General features: G+C 31.5%; 1 pseudogene; it reads right to left on the bottom strand.

Moving 5' to 3' along the window:
- Nucleotides 1–5,481: 5,481 nt before the first annotated feature.
- On the bottom strand, nt 5,482–5,579 carry LOC145265270 (U2 spliceosomal RNA; annotated as a pseudogene).
- Nucleotides 5,580–7,064: the final 1,485 nt, after the last annotated feature.

The following is a 7,064-nucleotide window of genomic DNA, read 5'->3' as shown; positions in this document are numbered from 1 at the left end:
TAAATGTTTCAATTAATGTCCTTTCCTTTTAAATTTTGCATATGCATTAAAACATGTCTTATATTTCCCCTCAAACTCCTTCCCTTAATGGAAGATTGGCTATTTACTGTTATTATTTCAAATGATTGAAAATACGAGCAAGTAGGACTCTTTCCCAGTTTCTCACCATTATACAGACAGAAAACAAATGTATAAACTACATTATAGTGCATGGTTTATATATTAGGCGAAAACTCGTAAGACGAAACACACACATGAGTGCACAACTTTATTACAGTTGAAATCAAATGCGTGAAAACTCTTTATTTATATACGGATAATGAAGAAGAAAGGGACTAAAATGTGCACTGCTTCATAGTTTACATAAAAAAACAATATTACAATAATTACAGCAACGGCAACAATAACAACAACAATAACTATCATAATAACAATGATATTAATAGCAACCACAACAACAACAACAAAAACAAAATATAATAATAATAATAATAATAATAATAATAATAATAGTAACTAGCGGGACCTGTGGAAACTCCACATCAGCATTTTTCCTATGTAATATATTGTTGCTGTGCATAATGTGAGCGTTCTATTCAGAATTAATGAAGGCACAATCATATTATTCTAGTTTTTTTTATTAAAACTGTTCAGCCCGTTTACTAAAATAATAACTTTTATTTATTTCCTGGGCTGATTATTTCATTACAAACCCACCGGTCAATTAACTCACATTTTATCATTTTTCATTAATATTGAATATGTTACTATGTTCGACAATACTTTTGCATAATTTCAACCCACATTATAGCCTCTCCCTTTACTAAAATATTCAATTTTATATATTGTATCGGCTGATTATTTTCTAAAAAAAACACAACTATTAATTAACTCACATTTCATCATTTTTAATAATTCTTGGATATAGTACGAATTTTGACAATAATTTTTCATCATTAAAACTCACCTTATCTCACACCTTACTAAAAGAATAACTTTGATATAATTTATAGGCTGATTATTTCATTACAAAAACACATATCAATCAACTCACACTTCATCGTTTTTCGTAATTCTTCGATATGTTACTAATTTCGACAATATTTTTATAATTAAACCAACCTTGTCTCCAAACCTTACTAAAAACATAACTTTGATACATTTGCTGGGCTGATTATTTCATTACAAACTATCTAATTAATTAACTTGAATTTCATCATTTTTCATACTTCTTGGGTATGTTACTACTTTCGACAATCATTTTTCATAGTTCATACCCATATTATCGCCCCCTCTTAATAAAATTATAGCTTTAAAATATTGGCTGGGGTTATTATTTTATTACAAACGCACTAATGCATGAAATCACATTTAATACATTTTAATAATGCTTGGATATGTTACTTATTTCGACAATTATTTTCCATACTTTTAACCCACATTTTTGTCCTTCCCTCTTTACTAAATAATAACTTTGATTTACTGTCTATGCTGATTATTTCCTTACAAACACACCAGCCAATTAAGTAATATTTCATCATTTTTTCGTAATTCTGGATATGTTACTAATTTGGACAATAATTTTTCATAATTTTAGCCTTCCTTATCTTCTCTCCCTTTACTTATATAATAAGTTTAATATATTGTTTAGGCTGCTTATTTTATTATAAACACACCAATCAATTAAATGATATTCCGCCATTTTTCGTAATTATTGGGTATCTTACTAATTTCGATAATATTTTTTTATAATTTAAACCATCCTCGTCGTCCTCTCTTACTAAAAAAATACTTTGATATATTTTGCTGGGCTGATTATTTAATAAAAAAAACATAACTATCAATTAACTCACACTTCATCATTTTTCTTAATTCTTTGATATGTTACACATTTCGACAATCATTTTTAATATTTTTAACCATATTGTCAACCACCCACTACAAACATAATAACTTTGACGTATAATCTGGGATCATTTCATTTCAAACACACTAATCAATTAACTCACATTTCGTCAGTTTTCATAATTCTTGGATATGTTACTAATGTCGACAATCATTGTTCATCATTTTAACCCACATCATAGCCCCACTTACTAAAATAATAACTGGTCTGATTTAATGCGTTAAATAACATATTACATTTTTCATCATTCTTGGATATGTTACAAATTTTGACAGTTATTTTTCATAATATAAACCATCCTTATCACCCTCTCTTAATTGCAGAATTACTTTGATATATTTCCTGGCCTGATTATTTTATTATAAACACACTATCGATTAACTCACAATTAATCTTTGTTCATAACCCTGGATATGTTACTAATTTCGTCAATAAATTTTATAATTAAAACTCACATAATGCCTCTCCGGCTACTTTATAATATGTTTGCTATATTATCTGCGCTTATTATATCATTAAAAACACACCAATCTGGTAACTAACATTTAATCATGTTTCATAATTCTTGGATATGCTACTAATGTCGCCAATAATTTTCAAACGTTACCCTCCTATATCGCTCCTTCGTACTTAAATAATAACTTCGATATCTTGCCTTGGCTGACTATTTCATTACAATCAAATCAATAAATTCGAGGGATTCCCATAGTATATATGTTTCACCGATCTTATCCAATCCCAGGTGACGTCGCATATTCTGCTAATATATATAGTTCACCTATCTCATTTGATCCCGAGCGACGCTGGGTATTTTGATACTATATGTTTTCAACCTATCTCATTCAATTCAGGCCGACGATTTCTGATAGTATTGATTTGCACATCTCATTAAATCCCTGGACTGGCTTCATATCCGCCACCCCTCTGTTGAAAATATACATTAAATTAAGTTATTTTTAAACGTGATGTGCTTCAGCCATTTCTGGGACTGACTTTATATACCCACCCAACTGCTAAAAATCTTCATAAAATAATGTAATATCTATAGAGTAAACTGTTTCAGCCATTTCCGGGACCGATTTTATATCCCAAACCCACTGCTAAAAATTTACGTTAAATAATATAATGTCTAAATAGTAAACAGTTTCATTCATTTCCGGGACCGACTTCATATCCCAAACCCACTGCTAAAAATATACATGAAATAATGTAATGTCTAAATAGTAAACAGTTTCAGCCATTTCCGGGACATACATTATATCCTCAACCTACTGCTACGAATATAGATGAAATAATGTAATGTCTATATAGTAAACTGTTTCAGCCATTTCCGAGACCGATTTTATGTTCCAACCCCACTGCTAAAATATACATGGAATAATGTAAGGTCTAAATAGTAAACAGTTTCAACCATTTCCGGGACTGACTTTATATTCCAAATCCCATTGTTTACAATATACATGGAATAATGTAATGTCTAAATAATAACCTGCTTCAGCCATTTGCGGAACCGACTCTACAGCTCCAACCCACGGATAAAAATATACATGAAATAATGTAATGTCTATATAGTAAACTTTTTCAGCCATTTCCGGGACCGACTTTATATCCGAATCCCACTGCTAAAAATATACAAATAATGTAATGTCAAAATAGTAAACTGTTTCAGCCATTTCCAATACCCACTATAATATCTCCAACTCAATGCTAACAATATACATGAAATAATGTAATGTTTATATAGTAATCTGTTTCAGCCATTTCCGGGACTGGCTTTATATCCCCAACCCACGATTTAAAGAATGCATGAAATAATGTAATGTCTAAATAGTAAACTGTTTCAGCCATTGCCGTGACTGACTTTATATCCCCAACCCACGATTAAAGATATAAATGAAGTATTGTAATGTCTAAAAAGCAAACTATTTCAGCCATTTCCGGGACCGACTTCATATCCCAAACCTACAGCTAAAAATATTCATTAAATAATGTAATGTCTAAATAGTAAACTGCTTCAGCCATTTACGGGATTGACTTAATATCCAAAACCTACTGCTACAAATATACATGAAATAATGTAATGTCTATATAGGAAACTGTTTCAGCCATTTCCGGGACCGACTTTGTATCCCAAACCAACTTCTAAAAGTATACATGAAATAATGTAATGTCGAAATAGTAAACTGTTTCAGCCATTTCCGGGACGGACTTTATATCCCTTACCCACGGTTAAAAATATACATGACATTATGTAATTTCTGTAATGCTTCAGTCATTTCCGGGACCGACATTATATCCCAATCCACTGCTAATAATATACATGAAATAATGTAATGACTAAATAGTAAACTGTTTAAGCCATTGCCGGGAGCGACTTTACAGACCCAACCCACCGATATGTTTTTTTTTTTACATAGTGATCACCACTTACCAAGGTCCGGAAGCCACTCAGGGATAAGGGTTATATACATGAAATAATGTAAGGTCTATATATAAACTGTTCCTGCCATTTTCGTAACCGACTGTATATCCCCAGCCCACTGTTAAAAATATACATGGAATAATGTAATGTCTATATAGTAAACTGTTTCAGCCATTTCCGGGACTGACTTTATATCCTCAAACGCACTGTTAAAAATATACATGAAATACTGTAATGTCTAAATAGTAAACTATTTCAGCAATTTCTGGAACTGACTTATAATCTCCACCCCACTGCTAAAAATATACATGAAATAAAGTAATGTATAAATCGTAAACTGCTCCAGCCATATCCGGACTGATTTCTCATCTCCCATCCTACTGTTAAACGTATACATTAAATAAAGTAATGTCCAAAACGTAAATGTTTGCAGCAATTTCCGGAACCGACTTCATATTTTCAACCCCAATGTTAAAAATATACATTGAATATAGCAATGTGTAATGCCAAACGGTTTCACCCATTTTCGGGACTGATTTAATATCCCCCACCTCACTGGTAAAAATATACATGAAATAAAGTAATCTTTAAATCGTAAACGTTTTGAGTAATTTCCGGGACTGGCTTCATATCCCTTAACCCACTGCTATAAATATACTTGAAATAAAGTAATGTTTAAATCATAAACTGTGTCAGCAGCTTTTCGAAAGTAATACATAACAACATAAACACGGTTTGAGACAAGGTAAGCATTGCTTCACCATGAATTTCTCAGTGTACTACCAGTTTCAGCATTGCAGTGATTTAATCCCCCTTTCTTGGTCTTGGTTAATGGAGGAGAAATTCTTCATTACTGATACAATTCTTATTTTTGTTATTGATCCGAGAGCCCATTTTGGGGAGCTGGTTTCCCCCTTAATTTTTAACCGACGTCCTGTCCAATTCCGACCTTGCGGGGAGGCAAGTAAACAAAAAAATAATCAGAACGGACATTTCCAGGGCATTTTATAATTAATCAGAAGTAACACTTCCAGGGCATTTTGTAATTAAATCAGAAATAACTTTTCTCCAGTTAATATTTTTTAATATTAAAACTTTGTTACATTAAACGTAATACCTATTCACAATGCCTCCCCAAAATTGTCTTAGTCGTAAAGGATTTCTCTTCCACCGAGAAAGAAGAAATTGAAATGTAGCACCTGAAGAACAGATACTACTCTTTGATCTTAGCCAAAAGGCCAAGAAAGACAAATCATTTTTATTAGCTTCGCATTAACAGTGACACTCATTTTTTTTTTCTTAACAAGGTTTATTTGGAATATTCTACTTTTGGGAATATTCATTCCACTTTCCTTTTTTAGGGATGCACAGCATGATAACGGACGGAGCGATAAGCGTAATAATATAATGATAATGATAATTTAAAATGAAAAATGGAAAAGTCACCGAGTTCCTTATGTATATTTAAAGAGATTATCACAGATCTAAACAATTTAATATATGTTCGTGCAAAATCAGTTGAAAAATAAAACTGGAAAAACTAATAAAAAAAAATAGAACAGAAACAAAATTCACTAACAAAAAGAAGAAACAGAGAAATCTATCTAAAAGTTGAAATCTGCCGTACAATAAAGATCATGACCGACTAAAACATAAAACGGCATATCAGAACGAACGAAGACTGATAAAATACAAGTACAAATCTGCACAATATAAAAAACAACAATTTAGGAAGAATTTATATACAATTATTCTAAAAGGTTAACTGAGGAATAATAAAAACGTATCCAATGAGGCTCAACAGAAGTCAACCATTTTTGTAATCAGATCTTGAGACCACGTCAAGATTACAGAAAATGAAGATGAATGAAAAATTAAAATGACCAAAGGCCAACACAAATAAACAATAGTAAACCGTAGAAATAAGACACACATTAATTAATGAAGAAACTTCAAGACGACCCTAATAAAATGGCAAAATAAAATCCACGCCACGATGTTATGCATATATATAGGTAAAAAATCACGGTACTGTTTGATAGCCTGGTATGATGTCTGAGATATATCTACAAAATAAAAACTAAAGAGAACGGATGGCCAGCAGAAAAAAAAATACCTTCGTTTAAAAAGATAATGTAAAAAGTGACGGCACTAATCAATTAGAGGTAAATAACCTATTTGATATCAATATAAAAACTCGAAATTTATAACTGAGTGAACACATCTAGATCCCTTAGTACGTATCATATATAATAATATAGAAAGGTATCATACGCGTATAATCGCTATTGTTTTTAATAGCCATAATGCCACTAAACTAAGTACGAAAAAATGTAATGCTCGATAAAAGTTTACACTCGCAGACCAAAGATTACACAACCTCATGTATATGGGTTACCTGAATATGCTTGCAAAGAATACAGAATTGATCTAGAAAAGCTGATTAACACACTCATATTATTAAGCCAATACATTGAAACGAAATTTTAGAGGGAAATGCGTGCACTACTGGAGAGAGAAAGGGAGGAAATTAGAGACATCAGAGGGCGCTTGGAGAAGATGACATACTGGCAGGAAAGATCAAATCTACAAAAATGGGAAAACAAAGTTGGAAGAGTGTATTGAGAAAAACATATAACTCTTTAAAAACGAACTATGCAGTAGAAATCTAATGAAATGCATTAAACACCTGGGCAGTATCACTAATAAGATACGCTGAACAATTTATATATTGGA

The sequence above is a fragment of the Euprymna scolopes genome, chromosome 3 (assembly GCF_053919585.1).
Source record: "Euprymna scolopes isolate OS-2025 chromosome 3, ASM5391958v1, whole genome shotgun sequence".
NCBI classification, from domain to species: domain Eukaryota; kingdom Metazoa; phylum Mollusca; class Cephalopoda; order Sepiida; family Sepiolidae; genus Euprymna; species Euprymna scolopes.
The sequence above is the reverse complement of the archived record's forward strand: the minus strand, read 5'-3'. Positions and strand labels throughout refer to the sequence as shown.